Below are 25,537 nucleotides of genomic sequence, written 5' to 3'. Positions count from 1 at the left end.
GTGACACACTTAAGGTTTGATGTCGTATTAGTAGATATTGAATATATGGAATGGAGTTCGAAGTTTTGTTCGGAGTCTCGGATGGGATCCAGGACATCACGAGGAGTTCCGGAATGGTCTGGAGAATAAGATTCATATATAGGAAGTCATTTTATAAGTTTGAAAATGATCCGGTGCATTTATGGAAGGTTCTAGAAGGTTCTAGAAAAGTCCGAAATAAATCACTATGGAAGGCGGAGTCCCGGAGGGACTCCACCAAGCTTGGCCGGCCAACCCTAGGGGGTGGAGTCCCAGGTGGACTCCACCTAAGGTGGCCGGCCACCCCCTCCCAAGGAAAGGTGGGAATCCCACCTCAAGTGGGAATCCCACCTTGGGTAGGTTTCATGTCATATGGAAGGTTTTGGTTGGGGTCTTATTCGAAGACTTGTAGACCAACTCTTGGGTGTTCCACCTATATAATGAGGGACAAGGGGAGGGGGGCGGCCACCTCAAGCCCATAGCTTGGCCGCACCCCTAAGTGGCCGGCCACCCCTCTCCCAAACCCTAGCCGCCCCACCTCCTCCACCTCTCCTGCAAACGCTTAGCGAAGCTCCGCCGGAGATCTCCATCGACACCGCCACCACGCCGTCGTGCTGCCGGGATTCAAGGAGGAGCTACTACTTCCACTGCCCGCTGGAACGGGGAGAAGGACGTCGTCTTCATCAACACCGAACGTGTGACCGAGTACGGAGGTGCTGCCCGATTGTGGCACCGTCAAGATCTTCTACGCGCTTTTGAAAGCGGCAAGTGATCATCTACCGCAGCAACGAGAGCCTCCTCTTGTAGGCTTTGGAAATCTTCAAGGGTTAGTCTCGTTCATCCCCTCGTTGCTCCCGTCTTCTAGATTGCAACTTGGCTTGGATTGCGTTCTCGCGGTAGGAATTTTTTTGTTTTCTATGCTACGAATCCCTACAAATTATACATGTATCATTGAGAACCGCTAACGGGGTACCTCTTGTCCGATGATATGGAAGTACTCTTGTAGGAGAAATTCCATGCCAAAATGACAAGACAAACAGACAATGAGCATCTCAGCAAAAAAATTATTTACTATGGGTATAGTTTTTTATTGCAAATGCTAGAATGCTCACTATGACTTAGCTGTAAATTTCCACCATGAATGATGCATGACTTAGATTAGCGGCCCAAGCGTTTCTCTAACTCATATACAAACTCCATAGAGTTACAAGTTTCCATTTTATTTCACACCGCTAGGCATTCATAAACAAAAGAACATGACATCAACTAAATATAAGTGCAATGTCAAAAGTGTTCCCCATGAAAGCATGGTTATACTAACTCCAAACTTACAATTTACAAACACATAAACTTCATAAGATAGGCACAATGATCAGATTTATTAAGTGCAAGAAAGTAAATGTGCCATCAAGTTCGTGAGAGCTTTACTGACTAATTTTCTCATGCTAAAATCTAATTTGGAAGATAAATAAAAACATGATGAATATACTTGGAATAGCAATAATGATAATAGGTAGATATGGTGGAAACAATTGGCAAAATTTGGGTTTTGATGGTTGGATGCACGAGTAGAGTTCATACTCAGCACAGGCGAATGCTAGCAAAAGACTGTGAGCGAGCAACTAAGAGAGCAATAATGGACATAATCATGCATAGCGACAAAATATTATCAATCCAAGCATAAAGTGATATTATAAGTCAAAAATTAAATGATCATAGAGGTTTTAGTTGACTGGTTATAGTCATAACATGGTATAAGCATGCGCCAAGTCAACCCAATAAAGCATCAAAGGAGAATACCACAATATTATGTTTTTATCAAGGAAACAACACATGATTCTTTCAATGACATATTACGCACTCTCAGCCATTTGAGAAAAGTCATGCTACAGCAATAAATACTAATCATGTGACAAGAATAACATCCAACATGACATGCCAAAGTCTATGCCACAGTCTAGACAAGCTTCCTTTTGCATCACTATAGTCATGCAATATTTTACTCGTATCCAACACCAATCAACTTATTTGAAATAGCTCTTAGAGATGAAATGAAATATGGACCAGAGAGCTAATCTTACACAAATAAATAATAGTAACAAGCTCTGAACAAAATTAAAGTGAAAGAACAAGAACTAAACGCGGTACTAGAAAACTAGAACACTCGCAGAATAATAAAAGCGAAAACTAGAGCGTTCTATGCAATCAAAACGGAGCTGGTCTTTCTCCAAAACAAATGTGTGGGATCCAACATATGCTACAGCAAAAAAAATCAAACTAAACTAAAAAACAAAAATAAAAATGCTCCAGGAACAACACATAGCGTATGAAGCAATAAAAGTATAGCGCATAGAAAGATGACCTGTTGTTTTGTTGGTGAAGACGCTTGTACCTCTTGGATATTTCTTGGGGTGCAGGGGCATCCCCAAGCTTGAGCTTTTGTCCATTCTTCTCTCCCTACACTTGAAAACTACCTTCATACAAAACTTCACACAATTCTCTATTAGCAGCATTAGTAGAATCAAAATAAATATATCCACTTGGGTTCAGTTCTAATACATCAAACATCTATTAATGAATTAGCTACTGTAACCACCTTTCAAAAATCTCTTTGATCAAAAGAACTTAAAAAGAAAGAGATTTAATAGGCAAATACAAATAGTAGCAGATATCTATGAAAACAGAACATCAGGTAAATATAAAAAAATTCAAAAATAGTCTGTTGCTAATCTCGAAAAGTGGTCAACTAACAAAAGTTAGACAATAACCTAAGGCATATGCACAAAAATTGGCGGCTCAAAACTCCTCTCTGGCTATTTATGCGAAATTTTATGGTGACAACACATAATCTGTTTTCAGGATAGCAACTTCCCCAAATCTTGCTTTCTTCCTATTATAGGCTATTCTTGGCACAAAAACGAAATAAAAATGATAAGAAGAGATTATTACAGAGGTAATAACTTCCAAGACTCAACGAAATAAAAAAATTATAGTAAATAAACATGGGTTATCTCCCAAGAGTGATTTTTCTTTAACGCCTTTCAGCTAGGCGCGGAAAAAGAGCTAGCTTCAAGTATTATCAAGTGAAGAAGCATCAGGAAGCAAATTCAAAAGGCATATAAGTCTAACCCACTTCTTCAATATGGATCTTATACACAAATAAATTCACAAAGAATAAAGTGACAAGCATAAGCAGATAAAACAAGAGTAACTTCAAAACTTTCAGCATATAGAGAGGTGTTTTAGTACCATGAAAACTTCTACACCCATATTTTCCTCTCTCATAATAATTTTCAGTAGCATCATGAATAAAATCAACGATATAACTATCACATAAGACATTCTTATCATGAGCCACATGAATAAAATAATTATTACTCTCCACATAATCATAGTCATTCTTATTAATTGTAGTGGGAGCAAATTTAACAAAATAGCTATCATTATTATTCTCATCACCATAATCATCAGATATAGGAGACATATTGTAATCATAATTAATTTTCTCCTCAATAGTAGGTGGACTGAAATTCCTGAAAATATCATATTCATCATTGTAATCATCATAGCAAATTTTCTCCTCTAAAGCGGGGAAGTAAAAAAGGATCATTTTCATGAAAACTAGCTTACCCAAGCTTAGACTTTTTCATACCATTAACAATAATGGTGTTCAAAGAATTTGTACTAATAAAATTTCTATTAGCATGCAAATAAAGTTCCATAGATTTTTTAAATATCTCTTCGAACACTTCATGTCCTCACTCAAGATAAATACTATAAAGTTGTCTAATTTTTTGGTTGTTTTCCATTAAACCTAACTAGTGAAAATAAAAACTAGAAACATCAACATGGAAAGTGGGCATGGAATAAACTAAGCAAAACAATAGTAAAGAGATTGGAGATGAGAGACTCCCCTTGCAGAAATCCTCTTTCTCCCCGGCAACAACGCCAGAAAATCTTGGTGGTGCTCCGGTGATGGCGTCAGACAATCTTGCTGTGCGGTGTTGTGGAAGCGGTTGGGAAACCCAAGAGGAAGGTGTGATGAGCACAATAGCAAGTTTTCCTTCAGTACGAAACCAAGGTTAATCGACCAGTAGAAGAAAGGCGTGACTTCTGAAGGTGTTGCTAGCTGACTAGTGGCAGGAAGCACTACCGGCGTCAGCAACAACGTGAAACCTGCACACAACACAACCAACATACTTTTCCCCAACTTGCAGTGAGGTTGTCAATCTCACCGGTTTGCTGAACACAAAGGATTAGACGTATCAAGTGGAAAGAGATGTTTGCAGTAATTAAAGAGAACAAAAATTGTAGTAAGTAAACATAACATGATAATTGTATCAGTGTAAAAGAAAGGACCGGGGTCCACAGTTCACTAAAGGTGTCTGTCCATAATAACAAATAGCATGTTGGGTGAATAAATTACAGGTGGGCAATTGACAAAATATCGACCATACATGACAAGATGATTACTATGAGATTTGATTGGGCATTACAACATAATAGATAGACCGTAATCCAACTTTGTCTATGACTAATAATTCATCTTCCGGTTATCGTCCGAACCCCTTTCAGTATTAAGTTGCAAGCAACAGATTATCGCATTAAGCAATGTGTGTAAAGTAAACAATAGAATTACCCTTGGATAAAACATTGTTGTTTTCTCCCTAGTAGCAACAACACATCTACAATCTTAGAAGTTAATGTCACTCTCCCAGATTACTAGAGACATGAACCTACTATCGAGCATAAATACCCCCTCTTGGAGTCACAAGCATCTACTTGGACAGAGTATCTACTAGCAACGGAGAGCATGCAAGATCACAAATAACATATGACATGAATATATAATCGACCTCAACATAGTATACAATATTTATTGGATCTGTTATCACCAGATTTTGGTCGAATCCAGAGGTGGGCCGTAAGAGAGATGGGCTTGGAAGATTACACGTGGAAGATCTTTGAAGCGGCCTTGCACGGAGAATTTGGGCTAGTTTGCCCGTGTATCTTTAATTATAGTAGGTTATATCTTAGATCAAGATTTGGAGTTTGTATCGCACACGGTGGGATATTCCCACGTTAGAAAGTCCGCCGGACTATAAATATGTATCTAGGGTTTATGGAATAAACAACAACACAACGTTCACCCCAAAACAAACCAATCTCGGCGCATCGCCAACTCCTTCGTCTCGAGGGTTTCAATCAGGTAAGCGACATGCTGCCTAGATCGCATCTTGCGATCTAGGCAGCACAAGCCCCACGTTGTTCATGCGTTGCCCGTACTGAAGCGTCTTTGATGGCGGGCAACGTAGTTATCATAGATGTGTTAGGGTTAGCATAGTTCTTCGTATAACATGCTTACGTAGTGCAACCCTCGCATGTCTAGCCGCCCTCACGCCTATCTCAGGCGTGGGGGCGGCACCCTGCTTGTTCATCGTCTAGTAGATCTGATCCGTTACGATTGCTCCTTGTTATGCAAGGATTAGTTTAATATCTGCAATAGTTAGGCCTTACGAAGGGGGGGAGGATCCAGCGGCACGTAGGGTGGCGTTCGCAAGTCCTAAACAGGATGTTCCGATGATCAACGTCACGTTGGTTGTGTGGCCTTGTTTAGGATCGGCTTACGAGCACCGTGCGTGGCCGCGAGGCCCAACCTGGAGTAGGATGATCCGATTATGCGGTGAAAACCCTAAATCGTCGTAGATCTCATTAGCTATATCTTGATCAAGCAGGATCACCAAGTATTCGTGCACCCCGTACGAATCATGGGTGGATCGGCTCTTTGAGCCGATTCACAGGATAACCTGAGAGCCGATCGAGGCTCGTATTTAATGTTTACGTGTATGCCATGCAGGAACTAAGCGAGGCATCCCCATCACCTTCCTGACCAGGTATAGGTCAGGTGGCACGCCCTTGCACTTCGCATCGCCGCGTGTGACCAGAAGAGCATTGCGGGCCGTCGCTCGGAGGGGTCTCAGCCAGCCGCAGCTCTAGGCTCTTCCCGGCTCTACCGTGTTGGTTCGCCGCTGCCCGTCGGTGGGTTTTGGCAGTCAACACATTCTGGCACGCCCGGTGGGACAATCATCTACATCAACCGCATCGCCATCTACATCTGAGATGGCGACGGACGGCACGCCAGTCACCTACGAGGAGCTGCCTGCTGAGCTCAAGAAGAAACATGACGAGATCAAGGCCACCCTCGAAGCCGACCTCATCGGCTCTTTTCAGAGAACCCGTACCCATGGCATCAGATGGAAGGGATTCTCACCACAAGGTGCACTCGATGGGATAGATCTCTCTGCCCCGTCGGAGGAACGCACCAGGGCCCTGCGGCAGGAGATCAACTACTTGGTGGCTCACTCGCTACACCGCCACTCTGAAAACTTGGTCAACGTGTTGGAGCGTCTCGCTCTGCGCGTGATCCAGGAGATCATGAGCCACCAGTACTCGCCGTCAGGACCAGCTCTCGGGACGCATCAAGGAGAGTTACCACTCCAGTCCCGTCCACCGCTGCCATATGCGTTGGCAGCACCACCTGAAGTGCCGGCTACACCGGCATTCGTCGTCTACAAGATCGGTGGTGACCCTAGTGACTACCAGTTCTTGGCTGAGGCGCCCAAGGAGATCCCTCAAGGATACGCGTGCACGTATGTGCCAGATTGTGGCAACTGGCCACTCTCAAACCAGGCCACAACGTCAGGGACTCCGGCGCAAACAGGAGGAACGTCAGCAACAGAGCTTGAGAAGCAGACGTGGCTAACCAAGTACGCCACCCCGACGAAACTCCCGAGCCCAGCTCCTGCAGTTGGCTCAGAGCTGGAAAAGCAAACATGGCTGGCTAAGTACGCCACCCCGGCGAATCTTCAGAGTGCATCTCCTGCAGCCGGCCACGGCGGATCAGATCAGTACCATCGAGAGACCAGTTCGGCATGGTGCCGAAAGAAGGGCAATCGGCTATTCCAAGCCGTACCCGACGAGTACGAGATGATCCCGCTTCCACCTAAATATCGGCTCCTGACTTCTCCAAATTCGGTGGATCGATGGCTCCAGCTCCATCGAGCACGTCGGCCGATATTTGGCGCAACTAGGACCGGCTTCAGTGTCGGATCAGCTACGCGTGAGGCTCTTTTCACAGTCCCTCACGGGATCGGCTTTTGGATGGTACACCTCTTTGCCAGCAAACTCCATCCGGTCTTGGAAGCAATTGGAAGAACAGTTCCATACGCAATACCATTCAGAAGCTTCCGAGTCCAGCATTGCCGATCTAGCACAACTACGTCAGAAGCGCGGAGAAACGGTGACAGAGTACATCCAGCGCTTCAGGAATCTTAGGAACCGATGTTATTCGGTTCGTATAACTGAAAAGGAAGCAGTCGAGTTGGCAGTAGCTGGCCTTGCAACACAGCTCAAGGACATGGCCTCCCAAGCAGATTATCCCTCGGCGCGCACATGGTTCAGAAACTATCAGCATACGAACAGCGCCACCCAGACCTGTACCAAGACAAGTTCAAGCGTGCAGTAGTCATGGTCGATACAGAGGAAGGTGAAGTGCCTGCGGGAGACCAAGAAGTAGCAGTGGCTGAGTGGACTCGGGGAGGAACCCCTGTGTCCTGCAAATGGGTAAAGCCACCAGGGCCGCCCAGGGGATTCGATTTTGACGTGACCAAGACTGAACAAATCTTCGACCTCCTGCTTAAGGAGAAACAGTTGACGATTCCTGAAGGTCTCAAGTTCCCTACGGCGCAAGAGCTAAACGGAAAGCCATACTGCAAGTTCCACAACTCGCTTTCCCATGCCACCAATGACTGCAGGGTGTGGCGTCAGCACATCCAAGCGGCGATAGAGAAGGGGCGTTTAATTTTCAGCCAGTACGCCATGAAGGTAGACACCCAGCCCTTCCCCGCCGTTAACATGGTAGAAGTCATCTACCCTGAGGGTTGCCAGCCAGGTCCCACGTTCAGCATCAACATGGTAGGACCTGGGAACCGCTCTGGCAAAGATGGAGATGAGGGCAGCTGCTCTCATAGCAAGGACACAGAGGAGGCCGCTCCACGCGATCGGCTCCATCATGATGGCAAGCGCTACGTCACGGAGGGAGAAGTGAAGAACATAAGATATCAACGACCTCTCTCTGATCACCTCCTCAACAAATATGTGAGTCAGTATGACCAACGCCGACGGTCCAACTATGATGATGAAGGAGATCGTCTGGCTAGAGAAGCCAGAAGACATCGTCGGCAGGATCGCGATAAGGAGGAGCACGAGCACCGTGCCACGGACAGGCCAAGGGAGCAAGATGACAACGCCAGACACTGGGACTGCCCTTTCTTCAGACACTGCTGGGATTCCGGAATGAGCCGATTGCCCACAATCGGCAATTGCCCAGAATGCAACAAGAAGAAGAAGGAGGCAGCCAACGTGTCTGTGTTTGAGCGCTTAGGGCCTCTCCCACCAACAAGCAAACGTGCTGAGTCACTTCGTTGGGCAGATCTTGAGGATTCCGAAGACGAAGGACTTGAAGAAGAAGAAGACAGGTGCCACCGTCCAAGGTGGTGCCCTGACGGACTCAGCCGTTCACAAAAACGCAGGGTTCAGCGGTTGCGCGGCCTGGAGGAAGCCGAAAGGTTATACCTGCATACGCTAAGGAAGGCACGACCCGATCTGGCCGCAAAGGTTCAGCGAGCCCTGGATGAAGAGGGTCGTCCACGAAGAATGGAGTGGCGTCCCAAGCAAAAGAAAGCCGATGATGAAACATCGGCTGGCACAAACATGGTGCTTGTCTTGCCGACGGAGCTTAGTGTTCCACGATTATACGATGCACTTAAGGTGGACAACAGCAGGCGCGTCAAGTCAGAGGTTGGGTTGGTTTTATCCAGCCTAACCGAGTAGCAAGATTAAACCAATGAGCAAACCGTGCGAGGCTGATCCTTGTGATCGGCCCCAAAAAGTTTATGGAGGGACATTACAAAACCTTCATCGAACGAGCAAGGTGGAGGCCGATTCCAGCAATCGGCCAAAATTATCTTCTGCATATATTCTGTTTGTGGTCAGCAACGATCTACTGGGCAGTGGCCACGTCGGCAGATGAAAGTCAGCATAAGTCTTTGCGAAGCCGACGTGCAAGTACAGTGCCCTGACTAACTAAGAAAGCCGATATCTGCAGTCATTCAGCAGATTCGGCTCGGGGGGCATATAGTCAGATGAACATATGCAGATAAACATGTGCAGACATGCGTGCAGTGGAACATTGGGGGGCGATTAAGAAAAATCGGCCAAACAAAAAAAAAAATTTCGCAAGAAGCAAAGCCGATGCGCAGCCATCGACTTTAGTACAGTTACGCAAGATCACGACCTACGGACTATGTACTCAAGGTTTGCATCAACGTTGACGTTCAGTAGAAGAAAGATGGTCAGCGACCTGTGCATCCTTGCCGGTGTTCTTGCCTTAATTAAGGCTCGGGGGGCAGCTCACCCTGAAGGTTCTCTGCTCTGGAGAGCCGATTTTGCTGAAATCGGCTGGTTCCGCATCATGACTTGGAAACCGATGGCGACACATTTGGTCAGTCCACTGATATGCTCGCCTTGATAAAGGCTCGGGGGGCAACTGATGGCGCAGAGTTTGCCGTTCTTAAGAAGCCGATTGAGATTTCATCAGGCTGAAAACCCAGTGGTATCGACTTCAGGATCAAGTCGTTTTCGGCAGCAATTCTGGGGCTCTCGTGAGAACGACGATTTGCATAGTTGTCCGCCAGAGCTCAAAGGGGTGGGGCATTGAGATACTGGTGCGTTGTCATCGGCTCGTTGGGCATTGGCTAAGTGACGATCGGCAGGGTCAGCGGAAGAGGGAATCGGCTCGATTAAACTCCGAAGAAATCGGCAAACTCAAATTGGGGGAAAGTTCTTCATTGATAAACCAGATTTCTTACATAGAAGAGCTGATTGCTCTCAAAAGGGAGTACTAAGGGGATACATTGCCCCGCTTCATCGTTGCTGATCCTATTCTAGAGGACCTATTCTACGGGCCATCACTGCCCTCGTCGTCGCCATCGTCAGCGCTGTCGGCGCTGCTCCCGGCGAGCTCGTCGTCGCTGCTGTAGCGGCCGCCGGCAGGACCTTCGTTGTCCTCGTCCTCCACGTCGTCGTCGTCGTCGTCGCTATCATAATCACTGAGATTCCCTGGCCAGGGGCAATGGCGCTTGGCCGGCGGCTCATCGGAGAGGCTGTCGTCGTCGTCCTCCTCTTCCTCTTCCTCTTCCTTCACCTCGGAGGAGGTAAAGTCATCCCAGGAGAAGCGATCGTCATCGCTCTCCTCTTCCGATTCCCCGTTGGCGAGGAAGCGGAGGTCGCTCTCCCCGTCCGTCGAGGATTGGTCGTCCTCGGACCAGATGGAGAAGTCATGGTTTGACTCCTCCCCGGCCTCAATGGCGCGGCGGATGTTGGCCGCATGGACTTCTTGTGGGCTCAGTGCTGGCATCGGCTCGGGAGAAGAGGACTCGAAGGAAAGTCCCGACGAGGCAGAGGAAGAAGAGGACATGGTGCGCAGGAGGGTTTTTTGGAGTGCCGATGGCTGGAACAGAGGAAGGGGATAAAGATGACTATTCAGTCGGCACGGTTAAATGATGAGAAACCTGGTGGGAATTACTGCCATCACAGTTTCCGAAGGGGTAATGTCAGAGCTGTCAAATTTTGCAGAGAAGCTGAAAGGACAGGGCATAATGATGACGGAGGCTGCAAATGGCTCTGTTCTGCCACGACATGACCCTTCGAGAGGAAAATATAATGATTTTGGAAAAATTATTTCCAAAACCAGGGGGGCATGTGTTATCACCAGATTTTGGTCGAATCCAGAGGTGGGCCGTAAGAGAGATGGGCTTGGAAGATTACACGTGGAAGATCTTTGAAGCGGCCTTGCACGGAGAATTTGGGCTAGTTTGCCCGTGTATCTTTAATTATAGTAGGTTATATCTTAGATCAAGATTTGGAGTTTGTATCGCACACGGTGGGATATTCCCACGTTAGAAAGTCCGCCGGACTATAAATATGTATCTAGGGTTTATGGAATAAACAACAACACAACGTTCACCCCAAAACAAACCAATCTCGGCGCATCACCAACTCCTTCGTCTCGAGGGTTTCAATCGGAGTAGCGACATGCCTCCTAGATCGCATCTTGAGATCTAGGCAGCACAACCCCCACGTTGTTCATGCGTTGCCCGTACTGAAGCGTCTTTGATGGCGGGCAACGTAGTTATCATAGATGTGTTAGGGTTAGCATAGTTCTTCGTATAACATGCTTACGTAGTGCAACCCTCGCATGTCTAGCCGCCCTCACGCCTATCTCAGGCGTGGGGGCGGCACCCTGCTTGTTCATCGTCTAGTAGATCTGATCCGTTACGATTGCTCCTTGTTATGCAAGGATTAGTTTAATATCTGCAATAGTTAGGCCTTACGAAGGGGGGGAGGATCCAGCGGCACGTAGGGTGGCGTTCGCAAGTCCTAAACAGGATGTTCCGATGATCAACGTCACGTTGGTTGTGTGGCCTTGTTTAGGATCGGCTTACGAGCACCGTGCGTGGCCGCGAGGCCCAACCTGGAGTAGGATGATCCGATTATGCGGTGAAAACCCTAAATCGTCGTAGATCTCATTAGCTATATCTTGATCAAGCAGGATCACCAAGTATTCGTGCACCCCGTACGAATCATGGGTGGATCGGCTCTTTGAGCCGATTCACAGGATAACCTGAGAGCCGATCGAGGCTCGTATTTAATGTTTACGTGTATGCCATGCAGGAACTAAGCGAGGCATCCCCATCACCTTCCTGACCAGGTATAGGTCAGGTGGCACACCCTTGCACTTCGCATCGCCGCGTGTGACCAGAAGAGCATTGCGGGCCGTCGCTCGGAGGGGTCTCAGCCAGCCGCAGCTCTAGGCTCTTCCCGGCTCTACCGTGTTGGTTCGCCGCTGCCCGTCGGTGGGTTTTGGCAGTCAACAGGATCCCAGCAAACACAACATGTAGGATTACATAAGGATGATCTTGATCATGTAGGGCAGCTCACAAAATCTATACATGAAGCACAAATTCAAGAAGACAACCATCTAATTACTGCTATGGACCCATGGTCCAGAGATGGACTACTCACGCATCACTTCGGCGGCGGGCATGGCGATGTAGATGCCTCCGGTGATGATTTCCCCCTTCCGACAGGGTGCCGAGAAGAGCTTCCACCCCCCCCCCCCCCCCCCAGATGGGTTCTACGATGGCAGCTGCGACGGAAATTTTAGTGTATGGAGGCTCGGGTATCTAGGGTTTTTCGAGATCGTGATAAATAGGCGGAGGGAGGCGAGGTCGGTGACCTCCTGGGGGGCCCACACCACCCCTAGGCGCGGGCCACACCCATGCCGCGCCATGGGGTGGTCTGGCCGCCCTGTGGCGCCACTTTGTCCCCCCTCCGGACTTCGTCTTCGTTTCGGTAAAATATTAACTTCGACTTTTATTTCGTCCAACTCCGAGAATATTTCCTGTACAACTTTTCTGAAATACAAAAATAGAAGAAAATAGGGAACTGGCACTGTGGCATCTTGTAAATAGGTTAGTGCCGGAAATCATATAAAAGTGCATCGAAGTGTAAGCAAAACATATATAAATTGGTGTAAAATAAACATGGAGCATCAACAATTATAGATACGTTTGAGACGTATCAACTACTGAAGAGGCCGAGGGGGCGGACAAGCTCCAAGGCGGAGGCGAAGCGAGATGCCTCCTCACAAGGGATGACGGAGATGATCAAGACGCTCCTTGCCAGCAAGAAGGTGTCGCGCGAGCAGAGGGACGAGAGGAAGCGGCGGTAAAAGGAAGAGGCCATCAAGAACTACTACGAGATACAAACCAAGAAACTCGAGATTGAAGAGATCAATACTCGTGCGGCCATGAAGGAGGTGGATAACAAGCAAAAGGAGTTGGAAATCGACTTGCTCGTCAAGGAGGCCAAGATCATGATGACCCTCTTGACTGACGACATGAACCCTACTCACCAGACATGGCTTGAGAAAAATAAGAAGATCATTTTAGCTCGGATGTGTGATTTGTGTATCATGCTTTTGAAACTCTGTGCCAGCTAGTTAAATATGAACTACTTATGTCACAACTTTAGATTCTATCTTTTTAGTGAATTATTTGCTCAATATTCATGCCGGTAAACGGTAACTATGAAATTCTAAAAAAAAACTTTCACCTATGTTTTGGGGCTGTCGTTGGGGTCACTGCCATCTGTATCCGGACGTAGCTTATGTCTCAGTTACATGCTCTATTGTTGAATTTATTTCTGCTTGAAGATTCGTGTTCGCTATTGTTTGCATTTTATTAGGTCCGCATTGAAATACGCTAATGTAATTCGACTGAGACATAAGTTAAGTCTCAGTCGACTGAGCCTTAGAGACATCTGATTTTCTATCCGCGGAGGCTGCATCCGGACCCAGGAGGACCGAAAAGCAATCCAAAATGCGTTGAAGATGGCCTACCGTATGTTCAGGAAAAAACCGGGTGGTAGTTCCCCGGCATGGAGCTCCCGGGCCCTGCGTTCCTGAGGTGCACGAACAGCGCGTACTTGTCCGCCTCTAGCTGCCTAACCTGCTCCCGGTATCAAAGGACCTGGCCATGGAGTTGCATGCTCTTCTCCTTGTCCTCCAGGTGCCGCCGATGCTGCGCTAGTGCCGCTCTCTTCAGAATGGAGTTAAGCTGCATGGCGGTTCCGAGCACCCGGTCCTTGTCTCCTAGCACATGCGTGGCGCGAATGAAGACGCTGCCTTCGAAGGCCTGGAGGACCTGGCGGCACGGCACTGGGCGTCTTCCAAGGAGGTGGCCATCGCCATCTGGTTCATGAGGACCTCTGCCCAATCACCCGCCGATTGATCCACATGGTCGTTCTCGGCCGCGGCAGCGGGTTGTGCCGGGATAGCCGCAGCGAGTTGATCGGTGACGCCGTCGGTAACCTCATCGCTACCTTGCGGCGAGTCAACGCTCAGTTGGGGAATGCGCTCCAGCACCGACTCTAAGAGCATCTCCAGCAGATTCCAATCGACCCCATCCCTATAATAACCATTGTTTTACGGGTTGGAGGCGAAAAAGGACCGTTCAGAAACCGCATCGGATCCCATACAAAAAAAAATCCAAGCTATCCCGTTTAGCGCCGCGGAAACCCCAAGTTCCTAGGTTGGGGAGGTTGTGCGAACGCGAACCCCATCTCCTTCCCCGCGTTGGCGCGAAGGAAGTTTCAGCTTGCACATTCCCGCTTCCGCCCCACCTATCGCTCCCGATTCCGCCGCTCCCAGCCCTCTCTGACCACCGCAGGCCCCGCGTTCGCACCAGCATGGACGCAATCAACCCGCCGCTGCTCCCGGGCTAGACCGCGCCGCGCAGACCAGCTCCACCGACCGCATCTGGATCCAGCACCACCGCGGCAGCCGCCTCCGAAGCCATCGTGGTCGACGCGTCGCCCGCTGCTGCTCTCGGAAAGCGGAAGCGGCTGGGGCAGCACGTTGTCCCCGCGCCTCCCACTGCCCCCAGCCTCCCGCTGCAGCTGCCCCTTGATGTCTACGCAAGCTTCTATTCCTGTAGACAGTGTTGGGCCTCCAAGAGCAGAGGTTTGTAGAACAACAGCAAGTTTCCCTTAAGTGAATCACCCAAGGTTTATTGAACTCAGGGAGGTAGAGGTCAAAGATATCCCTCTCAAGCAACCCTGCAATTAAGATACAAGAAGTCTCTTGTGTCCCCAACACACCTAATACACTTGTCAGATATATAGGTGCACTAGTTCGGCGAAGAGATAGTGAAATACAAGTAATATGGATGATTGTAAGTAGTAATTGCAATCTGAAACAAAAATGGCAGCAAGCAAACATGTAGCAGAACTTGTTGGAAACGGTGTTTTAATGCTTAGAAATAAGGCCTAAGGATCATACTTTCACTAGTGGACACTCTCAACAATGATCACATAATTGAATAAAGCTACTCTTAAACACTCTCTTGTTGGATAACAAACACCATTCATTGTGTAGGGCTACAAAAGCACACCTCAAGCCGGAGTAAACAAGCTCCACAACTTCATAAAGGAATCACACACGATGCGCACACTGTCACCATCACACCGTGGAGAGGGAATCCGGAGTTCATGTTAAAGTAACCTCTAGAGTGCATAATAGACCGTTGCAATTTAGACCGAGTACTAACATAGCATACACGCTGTCACCAATAGCTATGAAAGGGGGAATAGATCACATCAATACTATCATAGTAATAGTTAACTTCATAATCTACAAGAGATTACAATCATAACCTACGCCAAGTACTACGTGATGCACACACTGTCAACTTTACATCATGGAGGAGGAATAGACTACTTTAATAACATCACTAGAGTAGCACATAGATGAATAGTGATACAAAGCTCATGATCACATAAAGATCACACCATGGGAGAGAGAGATGAACCACATAGCTACCGGTAGAGCCCTCAAACTCGGGGGAGAACTACTCCCTCCTCATCATGGGAGTCAGCAACGGCGATGAATATGGCGGTGGTGTCGATAGAGATGACTCCGGGGGCAATTCCCCGTCCCGGCGGCATGCCGGAACAGAGATTCTGTCCCCCGAAACTTTTCTTCGCGATGGCGGCGGCTACGGAACTCTTCGTGGAATATCGTCGACTGTGTTAGGGTTTTCGGAGACGGAGGAATATATAGGAGAAGGGGCGATGTCGGTGGAGTCCCGAGGGGCCCACCCCATAGGGCGGCGCGGCCAGGGGTGGGGCCACGCCCCCCTAGGGTGTGGCCGCCTCGTGGCTCCTCTTCGTCTCCTCTTTGGTGTTCTGGAAGCCTCCGTGGAAAATAAGACCGTGGGCTTTTGTTTCGTCCAATTCCAAGAATATTTCCTGTGTACGATTTCTGAAACCAAAAACAGCAGAAAACAGGAACTGGCGCTTCGGCATCTTGTTAATAGGTTAGTCCCGGAAAATGCATAAACATGATATAAAGTGTATATAAAACATGTAGGTATTGTCATAAAACTAGCATGAAACGTCAGAAATTATAGATACGTTGGAGACGTATCAAGCATCCCCAAGCTTAGTTCCTACTCGCCCTCGAGTAGGTAAACGATAAAAAGAATATTTTATGAAGTGACATGCTACTATCATAATCTTGATCAATGCTATTGTAAAGCATATGAGATGAATGAAGTGATTCAAAGCAATGGTAAAGATAATGACTAAACAACTGAATCATATAGCAAAGACTTTTCATGAATAGTACTTTCAAGAGAAGCATCAACAAGTCTTGCATAGGAGTTAACTCATAAAGCAATAGATTCTTAATAGAAGGTTTTGAAGCAACACAAAGGAAGATTTAAGTTTCAGCAGTTGCTTTCAACTTTCAACATGTATATCTCATGGATAATTGTCAACACAAAGTAATATGATGAGTGCAAATAAGCAAGTATGTAAGAATCAATGCACACAGTTGACATAAGTGTTTGCTTCTAAGATGGAAAGAAGTAGGTAAACTGACTCAACATAAAGTAAAAGAAAGGCGCTTCGCAGAGGGAAGCATGGATTACTCATGTGCTAGAGCTTTTTATTTTGAAAACATGAAAACAATTGTGTCAACGGTAGTAATAATTCATATGTGTTATGCATAAAACATCCTATAAGTTGCAAGCCTCATGCATCGAATACCAATAGTGCTCGCACCTTGTCCTAATTAGCTCGGATTTCCATGGATTATCATTGCATTACATATGTTTCAACCAAGTGTCACAAAGGGGTACCTCTATGCCACCTGTACAAAGGTCCAAGGAGATAAATCGCATTTGATTTCTCGATTTTGATAGATCTCAACTTGAGGACATCCATACCGGGACAACATAGAAAACAGATAATGGACTCCTCTTTAATGCTTTAAGCATTCAACAACAGATAATATTCTCATAAGAGATTTGAGGATTAATGTCCAAGCTGAAACTTCCACTATGATACATGGCTTTGGTTAGCGGTCCAATGTTCTTCTCTAACAATATGCATACTCAAACCATTCAACTCATGGCAAATCTCCCTTACTTCAGACAAGACGAACATGCATAGCAACTCACATGATATTCAACAAAGGTGTAACAGTTGATGGCGTCCCCAGAAACATGGTTACCGCTCAACAAGCAACTTATAAGAAATAAGATACATAAGCGACATATTCTTTACTACAATAGTTTTTAGGCTACTTTCCCATGAGCTATGTATTGCAAAGACAAGGAATGAAATTTTTAAAGGTAGCATGCAAGCAATTTACTTTGGAATGGCAGAAAAATACCACATAGTAGGTAGTTATGGTGGACACAAATGGCATAGGTTTTGGCTCAAGGTTTTGGATGCACGAGAAGCGTTCCCTCTCAGTACAAGGCTTTGGCTAGCAAGGTTGTTTGAAGCAAACACAAGTATGAACCGGTACAACAAAACTTACATAAGAACATATTGCAAGCATTATAAGACTCTACACTGTCTTCCTTGTTGTTCAAACACTTTTACCATAAAATATCTAGACTTTAGAGAGACCAATCATGCAAACCAAATTTCAACAAGCTCTACAGTAGTTCTCCACTAATAGGTTTAATATACATGATGCAAGAGCTTAAACATGATCTATTTGAGAGCTCAAAACAATTGCCAAGTATCAAATTATTCAAGACAATATACCAATTACCACATGAAGCATTTTCTGTTTCCAACCAAATAGCAATAAATGCAGCAGCTTTTAACTTTTGCCATGAACATTAAAAGTAAAACGAAGAACACAAGTGTTCAAATGAAAATGCGGAGCGTGTCTCTCTCCCACACATGGATTGCTAGGATCCGAATTTATTCAGAGAATGAAAATAACAAAACGAAAATAAAACACACAGACGCTCCAAGTAAAGCACATAAGATGTGACGGAATACAAATATAGTTTCATTAGAGGTGACCTGATAAGTTGTTGATGAAGAAGGGGATGCCTTGGGCATCCCCAAGCTTAGATGCTTGAGTCTTCTCGAAATATGCAGAGATGAACCACGGGGGTATCCCCAAGCTTAGACTTTTCACTCTTCTTGATCAAATCATATCATCCTCCTCTCTTGATCCTTGAAAACTTCCTCCACACCAAACTCAAAACAATCCCATTAGAGAGTTAGTAAATAATCAAAAATTCACATGTTCAGCAAGGACACAATCATTCCCAACACTTCTGGACATTACCCAAGGTTACTGAAATTTAATGGAGCAAATAAATCCACTCAAACACAGTAAAAGAGGCAATGTGAAATAAAAGGCAGAATCTGTCAAAACAGAACAGTCCGTAAAGATGATTTTTTCGAGGCACTTAACATGCCCAGATGAAGAAGCTCAAATTGAATGAAAGTTGCGTACATATCTGAGGATTACTCATGAATTTTTGAAGATTTTTTAGACTCTCCTACAGAGAGATCAATTCAAATTCGTGACAGCCAAAAATCTGTTTCTGCGCAGAAATCCAAATCTAGTATCAACCTTCTATCAAAGACTTTACTTGACACAACAATGCAATAAACATGATAAGGAGAGGTTGCTACAGTAATAATAACATCCAACACACAACAAAATAGTAGAAAAATAAAATCTAAAGAGGCGTTGTTGATGAAAATTTTGGAGGCAAAGAAGGAGATGATAGAGGCGAAGGCCAAGGAGAAGGGGGCAAAGTGGATCACGCTCCGGGAGGATGCAAAGCGCAAGGCCGGCATTGAGGAGAGGAGAGCACGCGCCGAGGAGCACCGTGCCATGGCGGAGCTCATCGCGGCGGAGAATGTCACTATGATGATGAACCTATTCGGCATGGATGAGGCTAGCCTTGAGTGGTGGAAGCTTACGAAGACGCAGATCTTGGCGCGGAGGAGGGAAGCTGCACGCGCTGCCATGGCTGTCGCGATGACTGCCGGAGGTGAAGACGCTACGGCGAGCGGTGGCGGCCATGTCGATCTTCTTTTGGTGTCGTGTTTCATGTATGATTGAGTACTTTGAACAATCTATTTTGCATGATTATGTTGCTTCATATGAGAATTATCGGATAATTTGGATAAACCCTGTGTTCGTAGTTTTTGGTTGCGGGCCAAAAAACGGCCACGCAGTCCAGCCGCGCCAAACGCGGCGCACATAACAGCATATTCCCGCGAATATTCTGTTACGCGGACCACGTTTGACGCGTATGGACTGCGAGACCCTTTTTTGGCCTCCAAAACGAGTTCGAAGTGGGCTGGATAGATCGATTTGGAGTTTGCGGTTTGGAGTTGCTAGAGATTGCTTGCGGCGGCCGGTAAGAGCATCTCTAGCAGAGCCCGTAAAAGTGCAAACCGAAAAAGTCGAGTTCAGTCTTCGGAAAACGTGTTTACGAATCGCAAAACGATTGGCGCGGAACAGACCCTGTAAACTGAAACTGAAAAACAGAATATTCGAAAAGTAATCATCTTCTTCACAAGTACTCTCTGCATGCTGGCTAGATGTCCCCGTGCCACCGCTGGCCGGCCAGGAAGCAAATCACGTAATAAGCAGGCACGCGCAAGCAACTAGTACATGAATCATCTAGCGCCTAAGCAGCAAAGTATCTAGCAGGCACGCGCAAGCAGCAAAATTAGATTCGTCCAGCGAGCTAGCTTGGCCTTGTGCACGCAGCTCGGCCTCACGCAAGCAGCAAAGCCAGATTCGTTTAGCGAGCTAGCTCGGCCTTGTCCAGCGAACTGATTCGTCGAAATTCGTCGGGAATTCGTGGCCACGCACCGTTCCAGCGAACCGCTCCGTCGAGCTCCTCAAGAACACCACCTAGCTAGCAAAATTCGTTGGGAATTGATATAGACATGGTTGGAATTAGAGCGGACTAACAGGATGTTTGATCGGTGATGCATAATTTCAGTAAAGTAGCTAGAAATCGGCGGCTGGAGACGGTTGTACGGACGGCGGCGCTTGCGGCGCGGTGAGAAATCCGTTCAGTTTTGGACCTGTAAACCGCTCTTTGGTCTGTATTAATAGAGGTCGAGTGTGAAATTTTTCGGGCTCCTGAAAAAGTTTTTCGGACCGAACTGCGAGTTCAGTCTCTATTCTGTGTCACTTTCAACCTGAACCCGTAAATCGATCGGAAAAATACGGTTCCGGCGTGGTTTACGGGCTGTGTTAGAGTTTACGGTTCCAGCGTGGTTTACGGGCTGTGTTAGAGCAGGTCTAACAGACCCCGTAAAAGGCCCAACCCCGTAAAATAACCGCCGATATACGGGGTAGGTCTCTACCCGGCCGTCTAGCAGACCCCGTAAAACAGGCCCCCGTGTCGATTTTTTACAGTTTCGGCTACGGGGTGGCTTTTGGCCCCTTACTTGTACGGGGCGGGAGGCCGAATACAGGGCCAAACCCTCACTCGTGGCGCGCTGAATTTTCAGAAATCGCAACTGCTTCCGCGATGGCTGTTGGCGCTCCTCGGTGCCTCCGGCGTGGCGGCGGCTCGGTTCGCCGGTGAATTCGTGTCGTGGGTGCCAGCGACGGGTTGGTCGGCTTGAGGACCTGCAGGTGGGCGCGAAGGTGGGGTTGGGGAGGCGGACGAGATGCAGCAGCGGCCAAGGCTGGCGCGGCCGTGGCGGGCGGCGGCGCGGCCGACCATGGTGGGTGGCGGCCGAAGCCGGCTGATGTCTACGGGAGCTTCTATTCTTGTAGATAGTGTTGGGCCTCCAAGAGCAGAGGTTTGTAGAACAGCAGCAAGTTTCCTTAAGTGGATCACCCAAGGTTTATTGAACTCAGGGAGGAAGAGGTCAAAGATATCCCTCTCAAGCAACCCTGCAACCACAAAGCAAGAAGTCTCTTGTGTCCCCAACACACCTAATAGGTGCACTAGTTCGGCGAATAGATAGTGAAATACAGGTGGTATGAATATATATGAGCAGTAGTAACAGCGCCAGAAAAGTGCTTTGCTGCCCAGGACTGGCGTGTGGTTGATGGTGGTAATATTGCGGACAGTACAGATGCAGTAAAACAGTAAACAAGCAGCGATATCAGTATTTAGGAACAAGGCCTAGTGATCATACTTTCACTAGTGGATACTCTCAACATTGATCACATAACAGAATAAATAAATAGATGCTAGACTCTACACCCTCTTGTTGGATGATGAACACCACTAACTGTGTACGATTACACGAACCCTCAATGCCGGAGTTAACAAGCTCCACAATATTCGATGTTCATGTTTAAATAACCTTAGAGTGCATGACAGATCAACATAACCAAACCAAGTACTAACATAGCATGCACACTGTCACCTTCACGCTATGAAAGGAGGAATAGATCACATCAATACTATCATAGCAATAGTTAACTTCATAATCTACAAGAGATTACAATCATAACGTACGCCAAGTACTACACGATGCACACACTGTCACCATTACACCGTGCAGGAGGAATATAGTACTTTAATAACATCACTAGAATAGCACATAGATGAATAGTGATACAAAACACATTGCAATCATAAAGGGATATAAATAAGCACTTCACTATGCTATCCATAACAGCGAATAAGTATTCTGTGAAATATAGCCTAAGAGACCCACACGGTGCACACACTGTCACCTTTACACACGTGGGACAAGGAGTCTCCGGATATCACATAAGTAAAATTCACTTGACTAGCATAATGACATCTAGATTACAAGCATCATCATATGAATCTCAATCATGTAAGGCAGCTCATGAGATTATTGTATTGAAGTACATAGGGAGAGAGATGAACCACATAGCTACCGGTACAGCCCTTAGCCTCGATGGAGAACTACTCCCTCCTCATGGGAGACAGCAGCGGTGATGAAGATGGCGGTGGAGATGGCAGCGGTGTCGATGGAGAAGCCTTCCGGGGGCACTTCCCCGTCCCGGCGGCGTGCCGGAACAGAGACTCCTGTCCCCCAGATCTTGGCTTCGCGATGGCGGCGGCTCTGAAGGTTTCTCGTACCGTGGCTTTTTCGTATCGAGGTTTTAGGTCGAGGGGCTTCTTATAGGCGAAGAGGCGGCGTCAGAAGGTCAACGAGGCGACGACACGCTAGGGGGGCGCGGGCCACCCCCAGGCCACGCCGGCCTACCATCTGGTGGGCCTGTGGCCCCCCTCTGGCCTCTCTCGGGTGTTCTGGATGCTTCCGGGGATTCTAAGATGCTGGGCGTTGATTTCGTCCGATTCCGAGAATATTTCCTTACTAGGATTTCTGAAACCAAAAACAACAGAAAACAACAACTGGCCCTTCGGCATCTCGTCAATAGGTTAGTTCCGGAAAACGCATAAATATGACATAAAGTATGCATAAAACATGTAGATATCATCAATAATGTGGCATGAAACATAAGAAATTATCGATACGTCGGAGACGTATCAGCATCCCCAAGCTTAGTTTCTGCTCGTCCCGAGCAGGTAAACGATAACAAAGATAATTTCTGGAGTGACATGCCATCATAAACTTGATCATACTATTGTAAGCATATGTAATGAATGCAGCGATCAAAACAATGTAAATGACATGAGTAAACAAATGAATCATATAGCAAAGACTTTTCATGAATAGTACTTTCAAGACAGGCATCAATAAGTCTTGCATAAGAGTTAACTCATAAAGCAATAATCTCAAAGTAGAGGTATTGAAGCAACACAAAGGAAGATTAAGTTTCAGCGGTTGCTTTCAACTTGTAACATGTATATCTCATGGATATTGTCAATGTAAAGTAATATAACAAATGCAATATGCAAGTATGTAGGAATCAATGCACAGTTCACACAAGTGTTTGCTTCTTGAGGTGGAGAGAAATAGGTGAACTGACTCGACATGAAAGTAGAAGAATGACCCTTCGCAGAGGGAAGCATCGATTGCTATATTTGTGCTAGAGCTTTTGATTTTGAAAACATATAGAGAGCATAAAAAGTAAAATTTTGAGAGGTGTTTGTTGTTGTCAACGAATGGTAGTGGGCACTCTAACCCCCTTGCCAGACAAACCTTCAAAGAGCGGCTCCCATTTTATTTTATTTTTGTGTGGCACTCCTTCCAACCTTTCTTTCACAAACCATGGCTAACCGAATCCTCGGGTGCCTGCCAACAATCTCATACCATGAAGGAGTGCCCTTTTATTTTAGTTTTATTATGATGACACTCCTCCCAACCTTTGCTTACACAAGCCATGGCTAACGAATCCTTCGGGTGCCGTCCAACAATCACATACCATGGAGGAGTGTCTATTTTTGTTAATTAATTTGGGACTGGGAATCCCATTGCCAGCTCTTTTTGCAAAATTATTGGATAAGCGGATGAAGCCACTAGTCCATTGGTGAAAGTTGCCCAACAAGATTGAAAGATAAACACCACATACTTCCTCATGAGCTATAAAACATTGACACAAATTAGAGGTGATAAATTTTGAATTGTTTAAAGGTAGCACTCAAGCAATTTACTTTGGAATGGCGGAGAAATACCATGTAGTAGGTAGGTATGGTGGACACAAATGGCATAGTGGTTGGCTCAAGGATTTTGGATGCATGAGAAGTATTCCCTCTCGATACAAGGCTTAGGCTAGCAAGGCTATTTGAAACAAACACAAGTATGAAGCGGTGCAGCAAAACTCACATAAAAGACACATTGTAAACATTATAAGACTCTACACCGTCTTCCTTGTTGTTCAACCCAATACTAGAAATTATCTAGACCTTAGAGAGACCAATTATGCAAACCAAGTTTTAACAAGCTCTATGTATTTCTTCATTAATGGGTGCAAAGTATATGATGCAAGAGCTTAAACATGAGCACAACAATTGCCAAGTATCATATTATCCAAGACATTTTACCAATTACTACATGTATCATTTTCCGTTCCCAACCATATAACAATTAACGAAGCAGTTTCAACCTTCGCCATGAACATTAAAAGCTAAGAACACATGCGTTCATACGAAACCAGTGGAGCGTGTCTCTCTCCCACACAAGCATTTATTCAAACAAAAACAAAAACAAACAGACGCTCCAAGTAAAGTACATAAGATGTGGCCGAATAAAAATATAGTTTCAAGGGAGGAACCTGATAATTTTTTCGATGAAGAAGGGGATGCCTTGGGCATCCCCAAGCTTAGATGCTTGAGTCTTCTTGAAATATGCAGGGGTGAACCACCGGGGCATCCCCAAGCTTAGACTTTTCACTCTTCTTGATCACATTGTATCATCCTCCTCTCTTGACCCTTGAAAACTTCCTCCACACCAAACTCAAAACAAACTCATTAGAGGGTTAGTGCATAATCAAAATTCACATGTTCAGAGGTGACACAATCATTCTTAACACTTCTGGACATTGCCCAAAGCTACTGGAAGTCAATGGAACAAAGAAATCCATCCAACATAGCAAAAGTGGCAATGCGAAATAAAAGGCAGAATCTGTCAAAACAGAACAGTCCGTAAAGACGAATTTTATTGAGGCACCAGACTTGCTCAAATGAAAATGCTCAAATTGAATGAAAGTTGCGTACATATCTGAGGATCACTCACGTAAATTGGCATAATTTTCTGAGTTGCCTACAGAGAATTGAACCCAGATTCGTGACAGAAAGAAATCTGTTTCTGCGCAGTAATCCAAATCTAGTATGAACCTTACTATCAACGACTTTACTTGGCACAACAATTCACAAAACTAAGATAAGGAGAGGTTGCTACAGTAGTAACAACTTCCAAGACACAAATATAAAACAAAGTTGCCGTAGCAAAATAAACACATGGGTTATCTCCCAAGAAGTGCTTTCTTTATAGCCATTAAGATGGGCTCAGCAGTTTTAATGATGCACTCGCAAGAAATAATATTTGAAGCAAAAGAGAGCATCAAGAGGTAAATTCAAAACACATTTAAGCCTAACATGCTTCCTATGCATAGGAATCTTGTAAATAAACAAGTTCATGAAGAGCAAAGTAACAACCATAGGAAAACTAGACAAGCTCAACTTCAAGATTTTAAGCATATAGAGAGGTGTTTTAGTAACATGAAAATTTCTACACCCATATGTTCCTCTCTCATAATAACTTTCAGTAGTATAATGAGCAAACTCAACAATATAACTATCACATAAAGCATTCTTATCATGAGTCTCATGCATAAAATTATTACTCTCCACATAAGCATAGTCAATTTTATTAGTTGTAGTGGGAGCAAATTCAACAAAGTAGCTATCATCATATTTCTCATCATCAAATATAGGAGGCATATTGTATTCATAATCAAATTTATCCTCCATAACAGGCGGTACCAAAAGACTATTATCATTATAATCATCATAAATAGGAGGCAAAGTATCATCAAAGAAAATTTCCTCCTCAATGCTTGGGGGACTAAAAATATCATGCTCATCAAAACCAGCTTCCCCAAGCTTAGAATTTTCCATATCATTAGCAACAATGGTGTTCAAAGTGTTCA

This window comes from Lolium perenne, chromosome 3 (genome assembly GCF_019359855.2).
Source record: "Lolium perenne isolate Kyuss_39 chromosome 3, Kyuss_2.0, whole genome shotgun sequence".
Lineage (NCBI taxonomy): Eukaryota > Viridiplantae > Streptophyta > Magnoliopsida > Poales > Poaceae > Lolium > Lolium perenne.
Note: the sequence above shows the minus strand (reverse complement) of the source record.